This window comes from Eriocheir sinensis, unplaced genomic scaffold (genome assembly GCF_024679095.1).
Source record: "Eriocheir sinensis breed Jianghai 21 unplaced genomic scaffold, ASM2467909v1 Scaffold571, whole genome shotgun sequence".
NCBI classification, from domain to species: domain Eukaryota; kingdom Metazoa; phylum Arthropoda; class Malacostraca; order Decapoda; family Varunidae; genus Eriocheir; species Eriocheir sinensis.
Genome location: NW_026111911.1, coordinates 75,894 through 89,303, shown reverse-complemented (window position 1 = coordinate 89,303; position 13,410 = coordinate 75,894). Strand labels below are relative to the sequence as shown.

The following is a 13,410-nucleotide window of genomic DNA, read 5'->3' as shown; positions in this document are numbered from 1 at the left end:
CAGGGCTATGTAAGGAGACTAGATTTAGAGGGAACAAAGGCACATGTAACCAAAGTATGCTCAGAAAGGCGCCAAGGAGCAAGGAGGCACCACTGGGAAGGTGAACTGAGACTATGCTATACATCTATACAACTGCCCTGACTGGTTCAGGCTGCATTGAGATTGACATGACAGTTGGTACGGAATGGATGACATTTAATTAGTATGTACGGTAGAGGCCAATATTATTAAATGTATCGGGTTTTCAAGGATGGTTCTCCAGTTCTCCAGAGATGTACTTCCTTCAGTCACGTGAGGTGAGTACAAGTGTCTGCCCCCCGCGTGCCTTTCCTTAAAGCTGTGGAAGGAATCAGGAAATATATAATTCAAAGAAAAATGAATCAGGCTTACCTTCTCCAATGAGGTACAGCGGGGACACAGAATTTCTTACTTGTGAGCAGAGTCTTCTTCTTCTTCTTCTTCTTCCTCTTCTTTTTCTTCTTCACACATCCTGCAAGTCAGAGGAAGTTAGTAGTGGTAGTGGTATCAGAGCAATACTGGAATACTCTGGTGGTTCATTGAGATGTTGTTGAGGTTATACTGGGGTGTATTTGGGTAATATTGGGATAAATTTGGGAATAAGAGGTAATATTGGGGCACACTAGGGTAATATCAGAGCAATACTGGAATACTCTGGTGTAATACTTGCTCCACTAGGATATTGGTGAGGTAATATTGCAGTATTTCAGGGTAATTTTGGAGCAATATTGAAGTAATATTTGGTCACCTTGGGGGTACTACTGAGCTACACTGCTGTAATATTGCATTCACTAGAGCATCACTGAGGTAATACTGGGACACCTTGAGGTAATTTTGAGGGTAATACTGGGTGCACTTTGGTATCAGAGGTAATATTGGGATGAAAATGGGGTAACAGGCATCCTAGAGGTAATATTGGGGTATTACTGGGGCACACTGGGGTAATATTTGGGTCCACTGAGGCATCATCCTTGAGGTAATATTGTGGTATTACTGGGGCACACTGGGGTAATATTTGGGTCCACTGAGGCATCATCCTTGAGGTAATATTGGGGTATTACTGGGGCACACTGGGGTAATATTTGGGTCCACTGAGGCATCATCCTTCAGGTAATATTGGGGTATTACTGGGGCACACTGGGGTAATATTTGGGTCCACTGAGGCATCATCCTTCAGGTAATATTGGGGTATTACTGGGGCACACTGGGGTAATATTTGGGTCCACTGAGGCATCATCCTTCAGGTAATATTGGGGTATTACTGGGGCACACTGGGGTAATATTTGGGTCCACTGAGGCATCATCCTTCAGGTAATATTGGGGTATTACTGGACTGGGGCACACTGGGGTAATATTTGGGTCCACTGAGGCATCATCCTTCAGGTAATATTGGGGTATTACTGGGGCACACTGGGGTAATATTTGGGTCCACTGAGGCATCATCCTTCAGGTAATATTGGGGTATTACTGGGGCACACCAGGGTAATATTTGAGTGGTGTATTCCAGCAAGACACTCCACATATATTCATGACATTTTATTCATATTTCATCTCAATCTTTTTTTTTCTTTACATTTATTTTTCCTTCCCAGTTCTTCGGCCTCTCTCTCTCTCTCTCTCTCTCTCTCTCTCTCTCTCTCTCTCTCTCTCTCTCATTTTATCTCCAGTTTCCTTTCCAGTTGTTCTATCTCCGCTGTGGAAGACGGTCACTGCTCTGCCCCTAAACCTGTCCACAGTGGTGTCCCTCTGTTCTATCCCCCACTCTCTCTGTTGTTCGTTAATGATCTTTCTTCCCAAAAAAACTGTCCTAACCACCAGTGTCAGGACCCAGAAAACGAGGAAACAGAGGAGTGAGATATACAACTGTGTAAACACCTGACAGGACAAACACTAACAAAAAGGGTGACATATATATAAGTGTAAACATCTCAAGTACAAAAGAGGGGAAACAACGAGGGTAAAGGAAAACAGATACCCAGAGAGGAAAGGCAGGTATACAACTGTGTAGACATCTGACAGGACAAACACTAACAAAAAAAGTGACATATATAACAGTGTAAGCATCTCAAGTACCAAAGAGGGGAAACAACGAGGGTAAAGGAAAACAGATACCCAGACTCAGATACAGAAAACAGATGCCCAGTGGGCGTGGTCAGAAAGTGTGAACAACCATTGAAAAAGACTCTGACCCGTGACGTCAGTCGTGGCGATATGTTATGAGCCAATAATTTAACAGAAAAATCACTGAGGGAGTGTCTTAAGACTGACTCACGAATAGCAGGAGAAGTAAAACAATACAACATAATGAGCTAGCAGATGGGTGTGACAGGAAGTATTGGCCATTGGTTATGTAGAAAATTAAGGGCGTGTCAAGGATGTAAGTCCGCCTAAAGCAAAGAAAAATGTGGCCTAGAAATCAATGGTATGGGTAGACCGAGCTTGGTTCTCGCCTCAAGCAGACCTGCTACTCACTCAGCCGAGAATGGCTGTTGTGATCTTAATCGTGAGTAGAAATTCGAGAATCTAGGGGAAACCGACTGTATTGTCCTGGAGATTATAATGTAGGAGATGTGAAGTAGGATTGTGAGTGGGACAGGATTGTGATTATTTGTTTGCGATGTAAAGCAAAGGTAAAACCACTGGGTGTGGTAAAATAATGTGTTTCCATGACTTGTAGTAGATTATACTATAGGAATGTGTTATTAGGATTTTGTGAAGAGAGTACATAATGATTGTGATGTAAGCAGAGAGATACAAACCACTGCTTGTGGAACGACGAGTGTTATTATTATTGGCAACAACTGAGCACATATTGTAGTATCATGTTTAAGACATGTCGTTTGTCATATGTTGCATCCATTGCTGAATATGCCAGTGTTATGATCGTCTGAGCAAAGAATATTGCGTAAGGCAATTACTTTCATTTAATTTTAAATAAATGTATATTTACTTTTTCCCTTGTTTATCCCCGAACACCAGTCTCCAATAACAACTTAAGCCGGATCACGCTACCAGGGATACGAGACGGTGAGATCATTTATGGAGTAATTAATGAGTGATAAGAGTTGATTTAATACAAGAAAAGAAGGGTCCAAAACTGGCGGCAGCGGTATAGGGATAAATAGGGACATGTGCTTACAGTGCTTTTGTTTAATTTACTCTGACGAGAAAACGCCTCTTATTTTCATCAAGCTTTGCTCGTTTTAAGTGGCGGAAATAATAGTGACGATTTAATTATATAATTAATGGTTCTTCCGGAGGACATGGACTTTGACGATATGGTAATGGAAACTCTGGCCAACCACTGTTGTTCTGTAGTGCAATGGGTAGCACACGCGACTCAACCGAGACTTCATGAGTTCCTTTCCGGGAGGAGTGGAGAGGGATGGGCAGTCTCTCTCCACCCGCGCCGCGATCCATTCATCAGTGAGAGGGTGTCAGGTGACAGGCAGCGGCAGCGTCCTGCCTCTCAGGTTTGTTTGTTTTAGGATTGTTACCCCAGGATGGAGGGGAACACGGGGCTCTACGCCTCACAGGGAGGTGGTGTGCCGCGGCGGGCATGCAGCCATAGAGTGACTTTATAAAGGCCTAACCCGCGTCCCCCAGGTAGGAAGTGTAGAGTATGATCTAGAAAAAATGTGAAATACTAAGAAAAGTGTGAGGTATGGATAAAAAGTCATGAATAAAAAAATAAAAAAATGAAGCATATGGACAATAGTGTGAAGTATTAAGATAAATGTGTGAAGTAAGAGAATCAGAGGAAGAGGAGGCCAGGGTAGTGCCCCCCTCAGTTATCTACTACAAATAACATTAAATAAACAAATGAAAATAAATAAATAAATAAATAAATATGCACACTTGCAGTGGAAAAAACGGAAAATGAGCGAAGAACAAAACAGGGAGTAACCTTTAATATAATAAGATGAAGGCTATAACGAAGAAGGGAGTAACCTTTAATATAATAAGATGAAGGCTATAACGAAGAAGGGAGTAACCTTTAATATAATAAGATGAAGGCTATAACGAACAAGGGAGTAACCTTTAATATAATAAGATGAAGGCTATAACGAACAAGGGAGTAACCTTTAATATAATAAGATGAAGGCTATAACGAACAAGGGAGTAACCTTTAATATAATAAGATGAAGGCTATAACGAACAAGGGAGTAACCGCCTCACATAAATATAAGGAAAAGAAGGCTATAACGAACAAGGGAGTGACCTTAAAAATAATGAAAAGAAGGCTATAATCAACATAACTCAAGAGTAACTTTGGTAGGCAGATCGCACTACTCATGATAATACATATGCAAAAGTGGCAGCACTCCTAGAAACAGGAGCGTGTGTGAGTTTTAACGGATGAATTTATTAAAGAATTAGGGCTCGCAGTAAATGAATGTGAAGCGAAACCCGTGAATATTGTCTCTGTGCAAAGATACCATATTGAAAATGACGGTAAAAGACAAGTTAATATGGAAGGAAAAAGTAGTTTCCAAGACTTATTGATAACACGCGATGTAGATTTGCCGACTCATATTATGTTGAGTACTGATTTGTCGTGTAGCACGAGATTATTTTGAAAACATTGCAACTAAATGAGGAACAAAAGAACGAAGCTTAAAACTGATAATAGAAGGGGAAACCATACAATTATGCCAGGAAAAATGTCTTATATCTAGAGGTGAAGGATCTTAGCTAAATGTAGATGGAAATGAAGAAGGTCTCACTGAAAATAAGGCCGTACGTTGCCAAGCAGCGGAACCTTTGCAACTGCATGCATCTGTTGCAGGTTACATAACGATAGTGACGCAACTACAGGCAAGTGAAGCTTTATTTGAGCCTTGTGTTAGTACTCCTCAGGCTAGAGTCTTGTGCTCAGGGATAGTTAAGTTAACCCCTTCATCTGACAATCAAAGATCTTATGTCACTGTGCCGTATTTGAATATTGAAAGTGAGTGTAAAGCTAGATGATAATACAACGTTAGGATTTGTGAAGCCTGTCACTCATGAGCTATACGCTGATCTGCCACAAGTATCTAGTGTACAGACCGCTGACACAGCTAAAACAGACTTGAAGCCCGCAGAGCTTGAAGTAAGGAAGAAAAGCCTCTATCAAATTGTTGACGCTAAATTCCCAAGTGAAGAGAGAGAATCAGGCTTTAAAGTCCTTAATAGATAAATATATAACAGTGTCTTCCACAGAACAAGAACCATTAACAGTAACGCCCTATTTTTTTAAGCACCATCAAGCAAAACACTGATGAAGTAGTGTACAGGCGTTCATATAACATTCATATCAGTTATCATGACAGAGTAAATAAACAACTTATATCGCTCCAGCAACAGGGTGTGATTCGCCCTTCGCGATCACCCTATAATGCCCCACTTATCCCAGTGCAAAAAAACATGGAGTACTACGACTTTGTCTGGACTTCCGGGCACTTAATAAAACACTACGGGACGACCGGTACCCACTCCCTAATATAATTACCATACTCAATCAATTGGGAGATAGTAAGTTTTTTTTTCATGCCTAGACTTGAAACAGGGTTACCATCAAATCCCCCAAGATGAAATCAGCAGAGAGAAGATGGCATTTTCTTCTCCAGCAGGACATTGGGAATTTACTTCCCTCCCCTTTGGCCTTAAAACAGCCCCGTCCTGTTTCAAGAAAATAATAAACACTGTCCTTACAGGACTATTAAGCAACAAGGTTCAGGTGTACCTTGATGACATAATTATCCTGGGCGATATATTTTCTAATCACGCAGATAACTTAGAACAAATTCTGGATCGCTTAAAGGAAGCCAAACTGACTCTTAAGATGGAAAAGTGTAACTTTTTTAAGGACAAAGTAGATTACCTGGGCCATGCCATCCGCTCAGAGGGAATAAGACCTCAATCTAGCAAGCTGGAGGCCATACAAAACGTCCTGGCCCCCCAAACTGTTCATGATTTACAGTCATTTCTTGGATTGACTAATTATTATCGCAAATATTGCAAATTATTCACAAATTGTTGCTCCTTTTCTAAAGATTTACAAAGGGAAGAAAGGTACACAAAAAATAAATAAATAAATAAATAAATAAATAAATAATTAAAACTCCACTCATATGGACGGATGAAACAAAAATTGCGTTCTCAACCCTTAAGGATAGAATGCTTGGTACAGTCACTCTACGCGTCCTACTACAATACTGGTGGAGTATTGCAATAACAGGATAATGATGATAAACTAAGACCTGTATCTTTTTTTGTGAGAAACTGAATACGGCAGAACAGCGGTACAGTATAGTTGAACGAGAGGCTTTAACTGTAATTTATGGGTTACACGTAAACCGCCCATTAATACTGGATTACCCTGTTGAGATCCACACGGGTCACAGACCTTTAGTCTGGTTGTTACAGGTAGCTAGTCCCAACGGCAGGATAGCTAGATGGCAGACTCTCATGAGTGAGTATGGTTTCACAATCAATCATTTGCCTGGCAAGGAAAATATAGTAGCAGATTTTTTTTATCAAGGATGAAGGCTCACAGGACACTGAGATTGAATTAGAAGGACACGCGCGATAATGTTTGTGGATGGGGAACAACAAAAACCGTGGAACACGTGGATAATGAGGGGCAAGGTATTCCACTAGTGCAGAAAAAGAAACAGGCGCCGAAAAATTAGAAAATAAAATACATGATATGTATGGACCTGAATAGTGAGTGTATTGGCCACACACTTGACTGGAGTATTCAGGAGATTAGTGAGCTGCATGATGAGCAGCCAGCATATAAGTATGCTAAAAGAAGGAAGCCCCAAGAATGAAAATTGAGCAAAGACTCAGAGAAAAAAAGGCATAATGTGAGATGCCGCCCCTGTTAGAGGTACAGGTGGAAAATGTGTTATATTGTATTGAAGATGGGCATAATCTGAGATGCCGCCCCTGTTAGAGGTACAGGTGGAAATTATGTTATATTGTGTTGAAGATGGGCATAATGTGAGATGCCGCCCCTGTCAGAGTTACAGGTGGAAATAAATGATGTGTTTTAGTGAGTCCGTACGGAGAAGCCACTAAGGTGGTGATTCTACCCCCCAAGTATTTCCAAGGCGATAACTCTGGCTCATTCGTCGCCACTGCAGGGCACGGAGGAACCAAAGTTACGTTATGTCGGTGTAGAAAGTTCGCTTTCTGGCCTGGAATGAAACGGGATGTAAAAAATTATGTAAGGAAGTGCGTCATGGTAGTCGTTTTAAAAGTGAGTTGGGAACTTGCACCCTGCTCCTTGGCGGCAATATCCAGACGTCACCGCTCCTTTTGGAAGAATACACATGGACCTTGTGGGTCCCATGGGTGTATCGGACAATGGGGTTCGATACGTAATGCCCATAGTTGATGTTTTTAAAAGGTATTTGATTATAGTACCCTTACGGAGTAAGGAAGCCCGCGAAATGGCAAGGGCGTTGTACGTGGATGTTGTTTGTGTACACGGTGTTCCTCATACAGTTGTTACAGGTCAAGGTTCAGAGTTCGTTAATTCCGTGATGCAGGAGATAAATTAGAAGCTACCTGTGCGACACGCGAATAACGGCTTACCATACAAATGGGAATGGAATAATAAAGCGCGCAAATTATGCTGTTGTTAACATTTTGAGGAGAATGTTCTAGGAAATGTGTCCGTTTGGGATATAATGCTACTTATAGACATCTTGGCCTATAATGCTGCGTATTATCGCACCATAAAGGAGTCCCTATTTTATCGAGAGAGACAGAGAGAGGATTTCTAGAGATCCTCCTGTACCCTACACTGTTAGAAAAAATTTCAGCAGCCCTGGTATGATATTTACTCCTATAAAGAGGAAATGGTTGTAATTGCAAGGAAAGTTTATGATATTTACTCCTATAAAGAGGAAATGGTTGTAATTGCAAGGAAAGTTTATGATATTGACTCCTATAAAGAGGAAATGGCTGCAATTGCAAGGAAAGTTTATGATATTGACTCCTATGAAAAGGAAATGGCTGCAATTGCAAGGAAAGTTTATGATAGATGCCAGGTTTACAATAAAGAAAGTAGAGAAGAAATGGAAAAGTATTACCAAGTTACAAAAATCAAAACTATCAACGTTGGCGACAGAGTGTTCCTCAAACATACGCCAAAAAGAAAATAAAATAAAAAGTTGCAATCTATTTTTGATGGACCCTACAGGGTAATAGAGAAGATCAGTGATATAATGGTAAAAATTATAAACCTCAGGACTAGTAAGGTTTCAACGGTCCCCACAGATAGAGTAAAAGTCCTTCATGAAGATTGCATCGACGTGCAGCAATGTCCAACGATTAGGCGAGCATACCCTTTAAATCCAGAGACAGACACTGATCTATTCTTTGCATTGCTCAACCCTGAAATCGCTGAGAAAAATTCTACCGAAAATAATGACTCGTAGCGGAGAGGTGACTGCTACTCATGACACATTAAATAATGTTCGTTCTACAACAGCAATAAACAGCTGATGCACAGGCCGTACCTTCTCAGGTTACTCCCAAACTTTCAGAGCCACCTCGGCATAGATAAAGCCTTCGCTCTTCGACGGTACAAGAGTTGCCTAAAATAATGTCAAAACTAATACGATATAGAACAGGAATAATGCATAAGGATGAAAATGCAATAATTGAGCGGAAATATGACGAAATAAACCACAGATTGATTTGACTCTTTCGGTGTACGACTCATTGACACAACAGGAGTCCCCAACACGTGCTGGCCAAAGTTTCACACCAACATACTATCTATATTATAGTCCTCACAGACAGAGACTATAGTACCGTTTAGCCTCACAGAAGATATTTTAGCTGCATTATATAAAGCACGGATTTTAACTGCTTCGTTACTTGAAATGTTATTCAAATGTCACCTGAGTATCCAGCTGTAAAAGCAATAAAATACACACTCTTTAATTTTGAAAACGAATTCAGTTTATTGTTGCATCATCTAAAAAAAGTTTTAGGCTATGTGATGACTACTATTCAAAACAAGCTGCATGCTTCTATGAATTATAGAAAAAAAAAAAAAACGGGAAATAATTTTTTTGGAGGATCCTTGTCTAATAACCTATTTGGTACCGCGACCCAGGCTCAAGTTGATGCTATTCATGGAAAAATAGAGAACTAGAGTCATTAACTGAGAAAGATTTTATATAGTTAAATGTTTATTATGGAAAACTCAACATCATTAAATAATATGCATGCCATGCAATCTGCCTTTAACAGGCTATATTCAGCTGTAGATGTATTGAACCAAGTTGTGCGCCATTTTACTATAGACTATGGCATTAGGAAGAGAAAAAAAAAAGCTCCTACAAGAATTGTTATATTTTGACTTAGCATTGAGACACATAAGACCAGATATACAAGATTTATATTTGAGTCTGCAGGCTCCCCTGCAAACATACATAACTCCAACCATTATGTGAAACAAACAGTTGTTCAGCACATTAAAGGAAGCCCAGGCTCGGCCTCCAGGTCTTTTGTGCCTTGCAGTTCTTGATTTTTTAGCTCTATATAGGGATGTAATAACTGTCCTCCAGGACAACGGCTTTGCACGATTCTCGTAATTTCTATTTCACCAAACCTTTGCGAGGAGATCCGATTGACACCTTTGATGTCTTTCGAATCGACTCCCTTCCATTTTCTGTGCAGAATAGCACTTACTTTCTTATGTATAGTGTTGATTCAAGATGTATTGCCTTCAGTGAGAATAGGAAAATATATTTTATGCTTTCTAGTATAAAACACTGTAACAAGAATAACCATATGTTAGTTTGTCCTCCCACAGGCCCCGTCCATGAGGCTTGTAACGCAGCCTCTTGTGAATCGGCTGCTTTCTTGAAACATGAGTCAGTCATCAACCTCTGCCACACAATAGTCTTGAAAACATTTCCCCCTATGTTTATAAAAGGTCCTGGCTACTGGACCTGTTCACTTGCCTCCCCCATCACTCTGACACTCACATGCCAAAACCTGTAAACAGACATACTGTCAGCTTGACGGGTAGTGGTATATTGACGCTTCGGCAAGGTTCTCTTCGCAGTGCTGAGTCCATCCCCCTACAGGAGCTAACAGCTGGCTTGCAGCGCCTCAATTCTGTGGTCGAGCCGGATCAGCCCTTTCAACCCGTAATCCATTGGTGGATTGTCTTCGCCATCGTCGTGATCCTGGTTCTACTGCTGGTGACGTCTGCCGTGGGGTATTCCTATGTCCTGCGCTACGCACGACGCTGCATACTTCAGACTCAAGCCAACTGCAGACATTGCAACGAGTATCTTCTCCACCAACACCTGTGAGATCTCAGGGGCGAGATCTTCCGGAAGGGGAAGTAATGTCAGGACCCAGAAAACGAGGAAACAGAGGAGTGAGATATACAACTGTGTAAACACCTGACAGGACAAACACTAACAAAAAGGGTGACATATATATAAGTGTAAACATCTCAAGTACAAAAGAGGGGAAACAACGAGGGTAAAGGAAAACAGATACCCAGAGAGGAAAGGCAGGTATACAACTGTGTAGACATCTGACAGGACAAACACTAACAAAAAAAGTGACATATATAACAGTGTAAGCATCTCAAGTACCAAAGAGGGGAAACAACGAGGGTAAAGGAAAACAGATACCCAGACTCAGATACAGAAAACAGATGCCCAGTGGGCGTGGTCAGAAAGTGTGAACAACCATTGAAAAAGACTCTGACCCGTGACGTCAGTCGTGGCGATATGTTATGAGCCAATAATTTAACAGAAAAATCACTGAGGGAGTGTCTTAAGACTGACTCACGAATAGCAGGAGAAGTAAAACAATACAACATAATGAGCTAGCAGATGGGTGTGACAGGAAGTATTGGCCATTGGTTATGTAGAAAATTAAGGGCGTGTCAAGGATGTAAGTCCGCCTAAAGCAAAGAAAAATGTGGCCTAGAAATCAATGGTATGGGTAGACCGAGCTTGGTTCTCGCCTCAAGCAGACCTGCTACTCACTCAGCCGAGAATGGCTGTTGTGATCTTAATCGTGAGTAGAAATTCGAGAATCTAGGGGAAACCGACTGTATTGTCCTGGAGATTATAATGTAGGAGATGTGAAGTAGGATTGTGAGTGGGACAGGATTGTGATTATTTGTTTGCGATGTAAAGCAAAGGTAAAACCACTGGGTGTGGTAAAATAATGTGTTTCCATGACTTGTAGTAGATTATACTATAGGAATGTGTTATTAGGATTTTGTGAAGAGAGTACATAATGATTGTGATGTAAGCAGAGAGATACAAACCACTGCTTGTGGAACGACGAGTGTTATTATTATTGGCAACAACTGAGCACATATTGTAGTATCATGTTTAAGACATGTCGTTTGTCATATGTTGCATCCATTGCTGAATATGCCAGTGTTATGATCGTCTGAGCAAAGAATATTGCGTAAGGCAATTACTTTCATTTAATTTTAAATAAATGTATATTTACTTTTTCCCTTGTTTATCCCCGAACACCAGTCTCCAATAACAACTTAAGCCGGATCACGCTACCAGGGATACGAGACGGTGAGATCATTTATGGAGTAATTAATGAGTGATAAGAGTTGATTTAATACAAGAAAAGAAGGGTCCAAAACCAGAGCCTCTGCTAATGCCTCCACTGTGCATTACTCAGCATGTTTTAGCAGACCCCAGACCCTCCCTATAGGCACTACAAGACCCTGGACTGAAGGCTGTGGAATGGTTAACCTCAGAACTTGCTCATCCATCTATGCTATCAAAGGACAGGGAAGACAGACAGCCCCCCTCCTCTTCCTCTCTTTAATTACACCCAGATTTATCCTTATTAACCCCCAGGCCCCTCTCACCCATACCTGTAAGCATCTACCCATCCATACAAGAGCCAGGAAGGAAGGAAGGAAGGAAGGAAGGAAGGATGGAAGGAGGGAAGGAAGGAAGGAAGGAGGGAAGAAAAGACAAAATATTTAACACTCACCATTGGTTTGATGTCTGCCATATTACAAGTCCTTCCTCTTCTTCTTCCTCCTCTTCTCTCTCTGTGTGTTTTCTTCTTCTTCTTCTTCTTCTTCTGCCTGTGTAAACAATTGAGATAGCAATAAATTCATGAAAAGAAAAAAAAAAGCAAATAAAAAAGGAGAAAAAATTATATTGAAAGAAGAAAAATCAGATGAACACCTTTATGGATTTATTTTTATTTATTTTATTTATGTATTTTTTGTTTGTTTGTTTGTTTGTTGGGAAGCACAAGCGACACAAGAGGGATTTTTTTTTATTTAATTCAATTTGTTTACTTTTTTTCTTATTCAGAGTCAAGCTTGAGAGAGAGAGAGAGAGAGAGAGAGAGAGAGAGAGAGAGAGAGAGAGAGAGAGAGAGAGAGAGAGAGAGAGAGAATGGCACCAAACTTAAGCGTAAACAAATTGATTCATTGAAGACACATTCCCAGCGCTGAACAAGCTTCCCCTTCCGTGGTCCAGTGCTGCAGCAAACAATACATTTCAAAACAAGCTTCCCTTCCGTGGTCCAGTGCTGCAGCAAACAATACATTTCAAAACAACCTTCCCTTCCGTGGTCCAGTGCTGCAGCAAACAATACATTTCAAAACAACCTTCCCTTCCGTGGTCCAGTGCTGCAGCAAACAATACATTTCAAAACAAGCTTCCCTTCCGTGGTCCAGTGCTGCAGCAAACAATACATTTCAAAACAAGCTTCCCATTCCGTGGTCCAGTGCTGCAGCAAACAATACATTTCAAAACAACCTTCCCTTCCGTGGTCCAGTGCTGCAGCAAACAATACATTTCAAAACAACCTTCCCTTCCGTGGTCCAGTGCTGCAGCAAACAATACATTTCAAAACAACCTTCCCTTCCGTGGTCCAGTGCTGCAGCAAACAATACATTTCAAAACAAGCTTCCCTTCCGTGGTCCAGTGCTGCAGCAAACAATACATTTCAAAACAAGCTTCCCCTTCCGTGGTCCAGTGCTGCAGCAAACAATACATTTCAAAACAAGCTTCCCTTCCGTGGTCCAGTGCTGCAGCAAACAATACATTTCAAAACAAGCTTCCCTTCCGTGGTCCAGTGCTGCAGCAAACAATACATTTCAAAACAAGCTTCCCTTCCGTGGTCCAGTGCTGCAGCAAACAATACATTTCAAAACAAGCTTCCCTTCCGTGGTCCAGTGCTGCAGCAAACAATACATTTCAAAACAAGCTTCCCTTCCGTGGTCCAGTGCTGCAGCAAACAATACATTTCAAAACAAGCTTCCCTTCCGTGGTCCAGTGCTGCAGCAAACAATACATTTCAAAACAAGCTTCCCCTTCCGTGGTCCAGTGCTGCAGCAAACAATACATTTCAAAACAAGCTTCC

General features: G+C 41.1%; 1 long non-coding RNA gene across 2 annotated transcripts; it reads left to right on the top strand.

Annotated features, from left to right (window-relative positions):
- Window positions 1–500: 500 nt before the first annotated feature.
- Window positions 501–7,115, top strand: LOC126993150 (uncharacterized). 2 transcript variants are annotated; one of them, XR_007747471.1, is made up of 4 exons: window positions 501–927; window positions 1,062–1,329; window positions 1,402–6,898; window positions 6,967–7,115. It is a non-coding gene; the product is annotated as an uncharacterized LOC126993150 (long non-coding RNA). The 2 variants fall into 2 exon arrangements; XR_007747470.1 differs by lacking the exon at window positions 6,967–7,115 and having other exon boundaries at window positions 510–994; window positions 1,402–1,679.
- The last annotated feature ends 6,295 nt before the right edge of the window (window positions 7,116–13,410 follow it).